Genomic DNA, 15,706 nt, shown 5'->3' on the forward strand with positions numbered 1-15,706 from the left:
CCACTGCCTGCCTCTGTATACCACTGTCTGCCTGCCTCTGTATACCACTGCTACCTTCCTGCCTGCCTCTGTATACCACTGTCTGCCTGCCTCTGTATACCACTGTCTGCCTGCCTCTGTATACCACTGTCTGCCTGCCTCTGTATACCACTGCCTGCCTGTCTCTGTATACCACTGTCTGCCTCTGTATACCACTGTCTGCCTGCCTCTGTATACCACTGCCTGCCTGCCTCTGTATACCACTGTCTGCCTGTCTCTGTATACCACTGCCTGCCTCTGTATACCACTGTCTGCCTGCCTCTGTATACCACTGTCTGCCTGCCTCTGTATACCACTGTCTGCCTGCCTCTGTATACCACTGTCTGCCTGCCTCTGTATACCACTGCCTGCCTGCCTCTGTATACCACTGCCTGCCTGCCTCTGTATACCACTGCCTGCCTCTGTATACCACTGCCTGCCTCTGTATACCACTCTCTGCCTGCCTCTGTATACCACTGCCTGCCTCTGTATACCACTGCCTGCCTGCCTCTGTATACCACTGCCTGCCTGCCTCTGTATACCACTGCCTGCCTGCCTCTGTATACCACTGTCTGCCTGCCTCTGTATACCACTGTCTGCCTGCCTCTGTATACCACTGCCTGCCTGCCTCTGTATACCACTGCCTGCCTGTCTCTGTATACCACTGCCTGCCTCTGTATACCACTGTCTGCCTCTGTATACCACTGCTACCTGCCTGCCTGCCTCTGTATACCACTGTCTGCCTGCCTCTGTATACCACTGTCTGCCTGCCTCTGTATACCACTGCCTGCCTGCCTCTGTATACCACTGCCTGCCTGCCTCTGTATACCACTGCCTGCCTGCCTCTGTATACCACTGCCTGCCTGCCTCTGTATACCACTATCTGCCTCTATATACCACTGCTACCTGCCTCTATATACACCTACCACTGCTACCTCTGTCCTGGGTAGCTAATCCTGTCCCGTGTACTGTGTCCTCAGCAGTCAGTATCACACAGGACAGGATTAGATACACGGCTCAGCAGTCGGTATCACATAGGACAGGATTAGATACACGGCTCAGCAGTCTGTATCACACATGACAGGATTAGATACACGGCTCAGCAGTTGGTATCACACAGGACAGGATTAGATACACGGCTCAGCTGTCGGTATCACACAGGCCAGGATTAGATACACGGCTCAGCAGTCAGTATCTAATCCTCTCCTATGCACTCCTCTCCCCCCTGCGTGTCTTTCCTCAATGTGGTTTATTATTTTTGTTGTGGGAGATGAGGGAGTCGAGGATTATGCGTTCGGTATGGTTTAAAAAAGATTAATAAAGGACTTTATTCTGGCCGAGTCTTTATTTACAATACAACTATAGGATTAGTAATGGATGGGTGCCTTATAGACGCCTCTCCATTACTAAGCCGTGGGCTTGATGTCACCGGACAATATGGAGGTGACATTAACCCCACAAATATGAACCCCACTTGCTACCGCTACAGGGTAAGTGGAAATTGCCAGGCAAAGCGCCAGAAAAGGCGCATGTAAAAGGCGGCAGAGAGCTGATGTTTTTAGCCTGTACCTTAGACAGTATCCATGGCCCCTTCCTAGGCTATTAATGTCAGCCCGCAGCTGTCTGCATAATATTTGATGGTTATTAATTATAAGGGGGCCCCACGTCTTTTTTTGGGGGGTGTCCCCCATTTTAATAGCCAGTAAAGGCTATAAGTATACAGTTGCGAGCGTTTGAGTGTGAGCACACCCTCCCACCCACAGACCAGTACACTGCTGTCCTGAAATACTGTGCTCCTGTCACCCTGCTCCTTCCACCATACGTCTCTCACCTCCCTAGAGCAGCACAATACCATATGGATCACGTATAATGCCGATATATATATATATATATCACATATACTCCCATAAAGACCACACATTATGCCGGGATATTATAATATATATATAATATCACACATTATGCCGCCAAGTATTGTGTGATCTATGTGACGGTATTATATGTGATCTATATGGCAATATTATGTTTGATCAGTGTTGTGGAATGATGTAAAAACTATATGACGGTGGTATATGAGAACTATATTGTGGGATTATGTGTGATCTATGTGGAAGTACTAGGTGAGAATTATATGGCGGTATTATTTGTGATCTATATGGTGGTATGTGAGAACTGTATGACAGTATTGTGTGATCTATTTGATAGTATTGTGTGTGATGTATATGGCGGTATTATGTGTGATCTATATGGTGGCATTATGTGAGAACACTATGGCAGTATTATCTTCAGAAAGCGGGCCCATTCTATGGTGGTTCTGGCTAAGCACCTGCACGCGGGTCTGGGGTAATAGAGGGGGCAGCATGACCTTCAGTTAGGTGCAGTCAGGGCTAGTGAGGCAGCTGAAGAGAGGGGTCTCATTTTTATCGTTACTATATGGCTACATTTCCTTCCCAGCGTCACCCCGTACTTCGCCTGACGTCTCACTTTCACACATCGCCAGGACAGGATGGAGAAGACAGGATGTGAGGAGGGGAATGGGGTCTGCATGCAAAGTCTGGATCAGAACAGGTCATCAATCCACAGAAATGTTTCCTGGATTTCTGTGGAGCAGACGGCCCATCCATGTGTATGAAAGACAGCGCTCTATGTACAATCCCTGGCTGCTCCGCGCACTGAACAGGGTGCCCCCCATAGACCAGCACACTGCTCTCCTGAAATACTCTGTGCTGCTGTCACCCTGCTCCCTCCACCACATATCTCCCAGAATCCTTGCTGCCTGCCATCCTCGGTGACTGTCTACTTGTCAGTACAAGGCTGCCGTCACACATCCAGTATTTGGTCAGTATTTTACCTCAGTATTTGTAAGCAAAAACCAGGAGTGGGTGATAACTGCAGAAGTGGTGCATATGTTTCTGTTATACTTTTCCTCTAATTGTTCCACTCCTGGTTTTGGCTTACAAATACTGAGGTAAAATACTGACCAAATACTGCTAGTGTGACGGCAGCCTTACTCTGCAGTCACCAACAAAATGGCTGCTCAATGTGTTCCTGAATATCATCCTCTCATCCCTTAGCAAACACATGGCAGGAGAGGAGTGACATCACACACGTCAGCAGACTCCGCCCATAATTACTGCAGTGCAGTAATGTGAGCTAGTTGTACACTAGGTTTTTCTGAAATTTCAGCAGCTGCTCCCCCTAGTGTTTAAAAGTGGAAATTCCAAAACTTTTCAAATTATTTTTCATATTTTACTAAATTATAAACAAATGAAAATATTTTTAAAGAAAATTTAAACATTAATTCTTTACATTTTTACAATTGCTGTAAAAAAAATTTTTTTTATGGCACCTTCCCTTTAAGCAACGCTGCAGCGAAACAGACAATGATGCAGATCACTGCAGCATCGCTATTTGGTCGCTGGAGAGCTGTCTGTGTGACAGCTCTCTAGCGACCAACGATGCCGAGGTCCCCGGGTAACCAGGGTAAAAGATCGGGTTGCTAAGCGCAGGGCCGCGCTTCCGATGTTTACCCTGGTTACCAGTGTTAAATGTAAAAAAAACAACAGTACATATACTCACAATCGCGTCCCCCGGCGTCCGCTTCCCTGCACTGACTGAGTGACGGCCCTAACAGCAGAGCGGTCACATCACCGCTGTGCTGTGCATTCACTTTACGGCCGGCGCTCAGTCAGTGCAGGACGCGGACGCCGGGGGACGCGAAGATGAGTATATGTACTGTTTTTTTTTTTTACATTTAACACTGGTAACCAGGGTAAATATCAGGTTACTAAGCGCCGCCCTACGCTTAGTAACCCGATATTTACCCTGGTTACCATTGTAAAACAACGCTGGTATCGTTGCTTTTGCTGTCAAACACAATGATACACGGCGATCTGACAAACAAATAAATATGTTATATGGTATGGTATAAATTTGTTCTTTGAAGCAGGGTAGAAAACTTTGAAAATGTTTTTATTAAACAACAACATTTTAAAAACAAAGGGTTCCAATTTTTTAGATAAGGCACATTACATTTGTGAAGTATAGGTAGATGCCAAATTTGACATAACCAAACCAACCAAAACGGATTACATTTATTGCACATTTACTGGAGAATTAGTTTATTATTATATTATATTTGTAGCACAGTCACAGTAGAGGTATTTATTGGTGTAGTTAAAACCAGAATACAGTCCAACAGTAACATTATTACTACACCATTTGATCTTGCCATGACACACGGCCAACATCTGACACAAAATAGGCCGCAAAACGATCCCTCATCTGCGCAATTTCCACACTTGTCCTCAGAGAATGATCATGATAATCAGGCAATGGGTTGGCTATGGGTTCATCGAGTTCTACATTCAGTCTCTCTTTGGCCATAATGTAATTGTGGAGAACCACACAAGCCTTCACCACCTCATCCACTGTTTCAATTTTAAGATTAATGGCGGATCCTAATATATGCCATTTGGAGACAAGGATGCCAAAGGCACACTCCACAGTCCTTCTGACCCTGGACAGTCTGTAATTGAAAACCCTTTTTGTATGGTCCAAGCCCCGACTGGAGTAGGGTTTCAATAGGTTGGCAGACATTTGGAATGCCTCATCCCCAACCACAACCAAGGGCATCGCAGGGCCTTCGGTGTGGGGAAGAGGTCGTGGCTGTGGGAAATTAAAATTGTTCCCATATAATTTTTGGCCCATATCCGACTCTTTACATGTGCGTGAGTCATTTGCACGGCCAAACGCACCAATGTCCACTGCGAGAAAATGGCAGTCCGCACCGGCAATTGCCATGAGCACAGTTGAAAAGTATTTTTTGTAATTGTAGAAAAGGGATCCACTTTTGGCAGGCTTGGTAATCCGAATGTGCTTTCCATCCACTGCGCCAATACAGTTTGGAAAAGAACACACTTGCTCAAATTTCTGTGCGTTGGCCTCCCAGATTTCACTAGTAGGGACGGGTAAAAATTCCTCCCGGAGATTATCCCACAAAGCGCGGCAGGTGTCAGCAATAATTCCGGAAAGAGTGGAGACTCCAATCCGAAATTGAAAATAAAGGGATCTCAAGGTCTCTCCGGTAGCCAGGAAACTGCCAAGAAGATAAAGAAATTACATTAAAGTACATTGCAATTTATAAAAGTACATTGACCATACCAAACCCCCAAAAAATGTAAAAAAAAAACAAAAAACATCACAGTCATTCAAACAGCTACGTACCGTAGAGTCAGCAGCAGCCATTCCTCTGCGGAAATAGATCTCCGGAGCTGCGTGTCCTGCCTGCTAATGGATCCTTCCACCCGACGCAGAAGATAGCGGAAGCTGTCCTGAGACATCCTGGTGTATTCGAAATATTTCTCCAGGTTGTCATTGAGTTCGCCAAACAAACAATGGTATGCTCCACGGCTCTCCCGGACTTCCACGATAGGGTGTATCCAAAAGCGGGGACGACTCCATCTCCGTTTTTCCCTTTCCCTTTCATGAAAACAGGCAAGAGCATAGGCATTAGCCAAGGAAAATTCCATCTCCATATCCATGTAGATACTGTCCATGGGACGCTCCATCATGAATACCAGCAAAATGGGAGGAATTCATCTCTGCCAGGGTATATATACACAATTACATTACACCAACCCTCTTCTAGCCATTGGTGGTCCTTATCTATTGTGTAGACACTTTTTTTTTGGGGGGGGGGGATGAAGAATGACTCACTGCAGAAAAACGCATGCGTCGAAAAACCATGCGTTTGTACTGCGTTTTTGTTGCGTTGTGCGTTGCGGCGACGACGCTGCGGCGCACACCGCAAATGTGAACGTAGACTTAGTCATTTTTCTCTGGTCTTATATAGTGATTCACACTATGTAGTAACACTAGTTTCACCCAGCCCTTCAAGTGGCCAGCTTTCAAGGTTGTATGAAACTGAGATATCATGGAGTCATCAGACGAGGGGCCATAAACCCCTAGAATATAAAAGCCACAAGGATTTAGATCAAACCACCACAGGCAGAGTTTTAGTAAACCTTTATGTTTTGCAATGACAAACAGCAAACATATAGAGGCTTAAAACTGTTTGCGAAGTGAATAAACATTTCTCAAGATTGAGTCACTATGAGCATTGTCTTTCACATTTGGAAATGTTTTACAAGAAATGCAGCTATGTAATTGTCTGAATGCATTCCGTATACAGTATTTTAATCTGGATTCCAAATCGCCATTTGTATATTTGCCATTTGTACATTTGATGCAGCCAAAGTTATGGCTCTCAAGGAGAGAAACTAATATAGTGGACAAAGAAATATTTGTAATGAACTACTGAGCCAAACTAACAGCATTGCTTTATCAAATTTATATGAAGTGTATTGTGCCCAATGTGAGCAACCAGGAAACACAAAAAGGAGCTTTTCAAGTGAGCTCTTTAAGTTACACAAATGTTATGAAGTTTTGGCAACAAGGATTTGGTTTCACCAATGGGGGGTACGTTTTTCAAAAATATGCTATTGCGATCACAGCCCTCCTTGCTCAAAATTCTGTGGCCTATAACAGTACAGAACACGTTCACCCAGGTCATGTCATCAGAGATAAGAAGAGGCATTGCAGGAAACCGAGTTAAGAAGCAGACCAATTTTGGGGTGTGGGTCTCTGAGTCTTGTAATGGAGGGCATGAGCTGACAAACAATTCCCCAATGGGGGTACCTTTTTTAAAAATATACTATTGCCATCACAGCCCCTCTTTCCCAACATTCACCGGCCTATATCACTACAGAACAAGTTCAACCAGGTCATGTAGTCGGAGATAAGGAAGAGACATTGCAGGAAACCAAGTTAAGAAGTAGGCCCAATGTAGGGGTGTGGGTCTCTGAGACTTGTAATAGAGTGCATGAGCTGAAAACAATTCCCCAATTGGGGGTATCTTATTTAATAAATAAACTAGTGCCTTCACAACCCACTTGCCCAAAATTCAGTGGCCTATAACAGTACAGATCACGTTAACCCTGGTGATCTAGTGGCAGGTAAGGAAGAGACATTGCAGGAGACAGAGTTAAGAAGAAGGCCCAATATAAGGATGTGGGTCTCCGAAACTTTTAATGAAGGGCATGAGCACACAAACAATTCCCCAATGGGGGTCCTTTTTTTAAGAAATAAAATACTGTCATCACAGCCCCCTTGCCCAAAATTCACAGGCCTATAACAGTACAGAGCACGTTCACCCTGGTCATCTAGTGGCAGTTAAATAAGAGACATTGCAGGAGACAGAGTTAAGAAGTAGGCCCAATGTAGGGGTGTGGGTCTCTGAGACTTGTAATGAAGGGCATGAGCTGACAAACAATTCCCTAATGGGTGGTCCTTTTTTTAAGAAATAAAATAATGCCATCACAGCCCACTTGCCTAAAATTCACTGGCCTAAAACAGAACAGAGTACATTCTCCCTGGTCATCTAGTGGCAGTTAAAGAAGAGACATTGCAGGAGACAGAGTTAAGAAGTAGGCCCAAAATAGGGGTGTGGGTCTCTGAGACTTTTAATGGAGGGCATGAGCTCACAAACAATTTCCAAAAGGGGTCCATTTTTTAATAAATAACATAGTGCCATCACAGCCCCCCTGCCCAAAATTAACCGGCCTATAACAGTACAGAGCACGTTCACCATGGTCATATAGTGGCAGTTAAAGAAGAGACATTGCAGGAGACAGAGTTAAGAAGTAGGCCCAATGTAGGGGTGTGGGTCTCTGAGACTTGTAATTAAGGGCATGAGCTGACAAACAATTCCCCAATATGGGGTCCTTTTTTAAAGAAGTAAAATAGTGCCATTACAGCCCCCTTGCCCAAAATTCAGTGGCGTATAACTTTAGAGAGCATGTTCACCCTGGTCATCTAGTGGCAGTTAAAGAAGAGACATTGCAGAAGACAGAGTTGAGAAGTATATATAAATAACTTGGCACTCAACTTGTGTGTGATGATGATTAATAGAAATTTATTACTTGAATGGCAGTCCAGCAAAAAACGTTTCGGTCAAACTCATAAGACCTTCCTCAGTAAACTGCATTACAAATATATAACAAAACAATAATGGGTATACAAAATGACAAAGGGTAAATTAACAAAAAGGATAAATCTCACAATAATGGTATGACATGTGACAAAATAGAAGGGAGGGAAGATGGGAATAGGACAAAGTAATATTTTTAACATACCCGACTGCTTATATGGAGTAGAATATCATTGGATATAGATAGGTCCTGTATAATGGTTGTGGTGGACCTTCCAGAAAAGAAAAGAAAGAAAAAAGGAGAAGAGAATATTTCCCTATAATAATGATGGAGTAAATAGTAGGCGAGTAAGGTGGTGGTAAGTAACTAACCTAGTGGGCTGGGCAAGTATGCCTAGCGCTCCACGCTTCAGGTGGAGATGAATATGGTGAGTATGTACACTGTAAGACAACATATAAATATATGGTAGAAACTGATGTAAAGGTATGAATGTATGTCACCAGGAACATATAAAGATTCTTACCTAGCACAGTAACGCTGGAGTATATGCGTCCGTTATGTCAGAGAATGGGACGTATTAAATGTGTTGGCTGCAACAAAAAGCATGGGAAATGCTGTAATATGCCTGGATGTACATGGTTCTATATATAATATAGGTGAAAGAGAGCATGTCTCACCATGACACAGGATGTTTCACAGTGAAGGGAGACTGAATCTCATGAAAAGACAGTCAGTTGTCAGTGTATTAGCATAAGCCCTAAACAATACAAGATATAGCGTTATGTATGTTAGTTAATTGCTGTATCCGGTCACAAAGTGAGAGGATGACTCACCTATTAGTATAGGGTTCATCTAAGATTAGTCCTAGAATGGGAATGCCTATGTCTGCGGCTCCTACAATACAGTGGAATGTAAGTAATAGTCTATACAGGCTATGGGAGAAAATAAGAGTGAAGAGCAACTCACCAGGGAGAGGCAGGAGTGGGACGCACATCAACGCGGTATCCGCCGCTGGTTTAATGTGTAGTGGCCAAAAAATCATCCTGAAATAGTGGTGGGGCGGGACCATGTTGCCGCCGTACCGGAAGTGCGTCACTTGTTCGGACACGCTTTGTAAATCTCTGAGGGTCCACCTAATGCTTAGGGACCTAACCGCTAATGCGGTTACTTGTTAGTTGCTCCTGGGGGCTTCTGGGAGATGTAGTTTAGTGAGACACATAAACCGGAAGTGCATCATCGTATCGGACGCTTACTTCCTGTTTGTGAAAAGCTAAGGCTGTGGTCATGGTAACAGTAGTGCGATCACATGATGTGCAAATGTAGCGATATTAGGAGGCATACCACTGTATTTTTAGAAAGTGAAGCAGGTATGGGTACAGTAAATGAGTAAATAGAGCAGCGTAATCATTGGAAATTAGGGAAAAGGGGGAAATTGCAGCCGGGCAGGGAACAGGAGGATGGGAGAGTCCAAGGGTGGGGAGGGATCAAGAAGTGACTTGCGTGTCGATTATCAATAAAGGCGGCTCTGTAGAGAGAGATAAATCAATTAGTATATGGCCACAAAACACAGACTTAAAGGGAACCTGTCACCCCGTTTTTTCGGTATGAGATAAAAATACTGTTAAATAGGGCCTGAGCTGTGCATTACAATAGTGTAGTTTGTGGACCCCGATTCCCCACCTATGCTGCCGAAATACGTTACCAAAGTAGTCGTTTTCGCCTGTCAATCAGGCTGGTCTGGTCAAAAGGGCGTGTTGTCTTTCCCCAGATTTTGCGTAGTTTTCCGTTGGTGGCGTAGTGGTGTGCGCATGCCCAAGGTCCAGAATCCTCTGCCAGGGGATTTAAAAGAGCGCGCTGTTCGTTATTCATTGGTGATCGGTGGGCGCGGCCATCTTCCTTTGGCCGCGCGTGCGCAGAAGCGGCGCTCTGCTGGCCGCGACGCTCTGCTGGCCGCGGCTTCAGGAAAATGGCCGCCGCGATATCCATCTGCGCACGCGCGGCATCCCGCGGCCATTTTCTTGAAGCCGCGGCCAGCAGAGCGTCACGGCCAGCAGAGCGCCGCTTCTGCGCACGCGCGGCCAAAGGAAGATGGCCGCGCCCACCGATCACCAATGAATAACGAACAGCGCGCTCTTTTAAATCCCCTGGCAGAGGATTCTGGACCTTGGGCATGCGCACACCACTACGCCACCAACGGAAAACTACGCAAAATCTGGAGGAAGACAACACGCCCTTTTGACCAGACCAGCCTGATTGACAGGCGAAAACGACTACTTTGGTAACGTATTTCGGCAGCATAGGTGGGGAATCGGGGTCCACAAACTACACTATTGTAATGCTCAGCTCAGGCCCTATTTAACAGTATTTTTATCTCATACCGAAAAAACGGGGTGACAGGTTCCCTTTAACAGTGGAGATAATAAATGACGTTACAACAGAGTCCATTCCTAAGTGAAGGCCAAGGGGTCATAATCTCTATTTAGGCCCCTTGGAGTGAGGGTCTGTAACTCATGAATCCAAAAGGCCTCATCTGGGTACTGGGATGTGTTCCAGAACTTGGAACCTTAATTGCGATATTGTGTGACCTTTGGCAATGAAATGACTTGGAAGTGGAAGTAGTAAATTCTGGCACCGAATGGTGGATTTATGCTTAGAAATACGGGATTTGATTGGTTGAGTTGTTTCTCCGATGTATAATAAGCCACATGGGCATTTTATAGCATAGATAACAAACGAAGAATCACATGTCCAGTAGCCCTTTATCCTGTATTTTTTGCCTGAGTGGGGATGATAGAAACAGTCACCCCGGATGACATTGTTGCACTGATTACAGTTTAGGCTCGGGAATGTGCCATTTTTTGGTTGGCTGAGAAAACGTTGTGTCTTGTCTTTATTAACCCCAAAGTCAGCTTTGACTAGAGAATCCCGGATATTTGAGGGGCGTTTGAAACATGGTAGAAAATGCTCCTTAAACTCGGGGATAGATGGATGGGCAGTACGTAATATGTTCCAATGTCGTCTGATGGTATGATGTAGGATGTGTACGTATGGGTGATACACATGGACGAACGGGACCCTCTTGTTGGATAAAGGGCGTGTGGTTGCAGGGGGGTTAATGGCCTCTTTAGTAGATTGGGGGGGTAGCCCCTTTCTCTAAATTTAGAGTACATTTCATCGGTCCTGGTTTGGAGGAGGCTGGGTTCAGTGACTATCCTCTGTATCCTTTTGAACTGTGATCTGGGGATAGACTTTTTGGTGGCAAAAGGATGTAAGCTTTGAAAGTGTAGGACACTGTTCCTGTCTGTTGGTTTTGTGTAGAGGTCAGTCTTAAGTTTTCCTAGTTCATCTCCTAGTTCATGAACTAGGAAAACTTAAGACTGACCTCTACACAAAACCAACAGACAGGAACAGTCTCCTACACTTTCAAAGCTTACATCCTTTTGCCACCAAAAAGTCTATCCCCAGATCACAGTTCAAAAGGATACAGAGGATAGTCACTGAACCCAGCCTCCTCCAAACCAGGACCGATGAAATGTACTCTAAATTTAGAGAAAGGGGCTACCCCCCCAATCTACTAACAGAGGCCATTAACCCCCCTGCAACCACCCGCCCTTTATCCAACAAGAGGGTCCCGTTCGTCCATGTGTATCACCCATACGTACACATCCTACATCATACCATCAGACGACATTGGAACATATTACGTACTGCCCATCCATCTATCCCCGAGTTTAAGGAGCATTTTCTACCATGTTTCAAACGCCCCTCAAATATCCGGGATTCTCTAGTCAAAGCTGACTTTGAGGTTAATAAAGACAAGACACAACGTTTTCTCAGCCAACCAAAAAATGGCACATTCCCGTGCCTAAACTGTAATCAGTGCAACAATGTCATCCGGGGTGACTGTTTCTATCATCCCCACTCAGGCAAAAAATACAGGATAAAGGGCTACTGGACATGTGATTCTTCGTTTGTTATCTATGCTATAAAATGCCCATGTGGCTTATTATACATCGGAGAAACAACTCAACCAATCAAATCCCGTATTTCTAAGCATAAATCCACCATTCGGTGCCAGAATTTACTACTACCACTTCCAAGTCATTTCATTGCCAAAGGTCACACAATATCGCAATTAAGGTTCCAAGTTCTGGAACACATCCCAGTACCCAGACGAGGCCTTTTGGATTCATGAGTTACAGACCCTCACTCCAAGGGGCCTAAATAGAGATTATGACCCCTTGGCCTTCACTTAGGAATGGATTCTGTTGTAACGTCATTTATTATCTCCACTGTTAAGTCTGTGTTTTGTGGCCATATACTAATTGATTTATCTCTCTCTACAGAGCCGCCTTTATTGATAATCGACACGCAAGTCACTTCTTGATCCCTCCCCACCCTTGGACTCTCCCATCCTCCTGTTCCCTGCCCGGCTGCAATTTCCCCCTTTTCCCTATTTCCAATGATTACGCTGCTCTATTTACTCATTTACTGTACCCATACCTGCTTCACTTTCTAAAAATACAGTGGTATGCCTCCTAATATCGCTACATTTGCACATCATGTGATCGCACTACTGTTACCATGACCACAGCCTTAGCTTTTCACAAACAGGAAGTAAGCGTCCGATACGATGATGCACTTCCGGTTTATGTGTCTCACTAAACTACATCTCCCAGAAGCCCCCAGGAGCAACTAACAAGTAACCGCATTAGCGGTTAGGTCCCTAAGCATTAGGTGGACCCTCAGAGATTTACAAAGCGTGTCCGAACAAGTGACGCACTTCCGGTACGGCGGCAACATGGTCCCGCCCCACCACTATTTCAGGATGATTTTTTGGCCACTACACATTAAACCAGCGGCGGATACCGCGTTGATGTGCGTCCCACTCCTGCCTCTCCCTGGTGAGTTGCTCTTCACTCTTATTTTCTCCCATAGCCTGTATAGACTATTACTTACATTCCACTGTATTGTAGGAGCCGCAGACATAGGCATTCCCATTCTAGGACTAATCTTAGATGAACCCTATACTAATAGGTGAGTCATCCTCTCACTTTGTGACCGGATACAGCAATTAACTAACATACATAACGCTATATCTTGTATTGTTTAGGGCTTATGCTAATACACTGACAACTGACTGTCTTTTCATGAGATTCAGTCTCCCTTCACTGTGAAACATCCTGTGTCATGGTGAGACATGCTCTCTTTCACCTATATTATATATAGAACCATGTACATCCAGGCATATTACAGCATTTCCCATGCTTTTTGTTGCAGCCAACACATTTAATACGTCCCATTCTCTGACATAATGGACGCATATACTCCAGCGTTACTGTGCTAGGTAAGAATCTTTATATGTTCCTGGTGACATACATTCATACCTTTACATCAGTTTCTACCATATATTTATATGTTGTCTTACAGTGTACATACTCACCATATTCATCTCCACCTGAAGCGTGGAGCGCTAGGCATACTTGCCCAGCCCACTAGGTTAGTTACTTACCACCACCTTACTCGCCTACTATTTACTCCATCATTATTATAGGGAAATATTCTCTTCTCCTTTTTTCTTTTCTTTTCTGGAAGGTCCACCACAACCATTATACAGGACCTATCTATATCCAATGATATTCTACTCCATATAAGCAGTCGGGTATGTTAAAAATATTACTTTGTCCTATTCCCATCTTCCCTCCCTTCTATTTTGTCACATGTCACACCATTATTGTGAGATTTATCCTTTTTGTTAATTTACCCTTTGTCATTTTGTATACCCATTATTGTTTTGTTATATATTTGTAATGCAGTTTACTGAGGAAGGTCTTATGAGTTTGACCGAAACGTTTTTTGCTGGACTGCCATTCAAGTAATAAATTTCTATTAATCATCATCACACGCAAGTTGAGTGCCAAGTTATTTATATATACGTTACTGGTGTGGGCAACCTATCTTGAGCACCAACACAGCTGTGCCACGATATACCTCAGAGTTGAGAAGTAGGCCCAATGTAGGGATGTGGGTCTCTGAGACTTTTAATGGAGGGCATGAGCTGACAAACAATTCCCCAAAGGGTGTCAATTTTTTAACAAATAACATAGTGCCATCACAGCCCCCTTGCCCAAAATTACTGGCCTATGACAGTACAGAGCACGTTCACCCTGGTCATCTAGTGGCAGTTAAAGAAGAGACATTGCAGGAGATAGAGTTTCAGAAGTAGGCCCAATGCACGGGATTGGGTCTCTGAGACTTGTAATGGAGGGCATGAGCTGACAATTCCCCAATGGTGGGTCCTTTTTTAATAAATAAAATAGTGCCATCACAGCCCCCTTGCCCAAAATTCACCGGCTTATAACAGTACAGATCACGTTAACCCTGGTGATCTACTGGCAGTTAAGGAAGAGACATTGCAGGAGACAGAGTTAAGAAGTAGGCCAAATGTAGGGGTGTGGGTATTTGACACTTGTAATGAAGGGCATGAGCTGACAAACAATTCCCCAATGTGGGGTCCTTTTTTAAGAAATAAAATAGTGCCATCACAGCCCCCTTGCCCAAAATTCACCAGCCTATAACAGTACAAAACATATTCTCCCTTGTCATCCAGTGGCAGTTAAAGAAGAGACATTGTAGGAGAGAGAGTTAAGAAGTAGGCCCAATGTAGGGGTGTGGGTCTCTGAGACTTTAAATGGAGGGCATGAGCTGACAAACAATTCCCCAAAGGGTGTCCATTTTTTAATAAATAACATAGTACCATCACAGCCCCCTTGCCCAAAATTACTGGCCTAAAACAATACAGAGCACGTTCACCCTGGTCATCTATTGGCAGTTAAAGAAGAGACATTGCAGGAGACAGAGTTAAGAAGTAGGCCCAATGTAAAGGTGTGGGTCTCTGAGACTTGTAATAGAGTGCATGAGCTGACAAACAATTACCCAATGGGGGGTATATTTTTTAATAAATAAACTAGTGCCATCACAGCCCCCATTGCTCAAAATTCTGTGGCCTATAACAGTACAGAACACGTTTACCCAGGTCCTGTCGTCGGAGATAAGAAGAGACATTGCAGGAAATCGAGTTAAGAAGTAAGCCCAATGTAGGGGTGTGGGTCTCTGAGACTTGTAATAGATGCATTAGCTAACAACAATTCCCCAATGGGAGGTATCTTTTTAATAAATAAACTAGTGCCTTCACAACCCCCTTGCCCAAAATTTAGTGGCCTATAACAGTACAGATCACGTTAACCCTTGTGATCTAGTGGCAGGTAAGGAAGAGACATTGCAGGAGACAGAGTTAAGAAGTAGGCCCAATGTAGGGGTGTGGGTCTCTGAGACGTGTAATGGAGGGCATGAGCAGACAAACAATTCCCCTTCCTTTTTTAAAGAAATAAAATAGTGCCATCACAGCCCCCTTGCCCAAAATTACTGGCTATAACAGTACAGATCACGTTCACCCTGGTCATTTAGTGGCAGTTAAAGAAGAGACATTGCAGGAGACAGAGTTAAGAAGTAGGCCCAACGTAAGGGTGTGGGTCTCTAAGACTTGTAATAGAGTGCATGAGCTGACAAACAATTACCCAATGGGGGTTATCTTTTTTAATAAATAAACTAGTGCCATCACACCCCCCATTGCTCAAAATTCTGTGGCCTATAACAGTACAGAACACGTTCACCCAGGTCATGTCGTCGGAGATAGG

General features: G+C 44.4%; 1 protein-coding gene and 1 long non-coding RNA gene across 11 annotated transcripts in view; one reads left to right on the forward strand and one right to left on the reverse strand.

Moving 5' to 3' along the window:
- The window catches only part of GULP1 (GULP PTB domain containing engulfment adaptor 1), a 1,809,167-nt gene that overhangs the window by 424,587 nt on the left and 1,368,874 nt on the right, over positions 1 to 15,706 (reverse strand). The window lies entirely within an intron of this gene.
- LOC143785395 (uncharacterized) lies at positions 13,290 to 13,887 on the forward strand. The gene is made up of 3 exons (XR_013217978.1): positions 13,290 to 13,356; positions 13,440 to 13,508; positions 13,605 to 13,887. It is a non-coding gene; the product is annotated as an uncharacterized LOC143785395 (long non-coding RNA).

This window comes from Ranitomeya variabilis, chromosome 7, assembly GCF_051348905.1.
Source record: "Ranitomeya variabilis isolate aRanVar5 chromosome 7, aRanVar5.hap1, whole genome shotgun sequence".
In the NCBI taxonomy this organism is placed as follows: Eukaryota; Metazoa; Chordata; class Amphibia; order Anura; family Dendrobatidae; genus Ranitomeya; species Ranitomeya variabilis.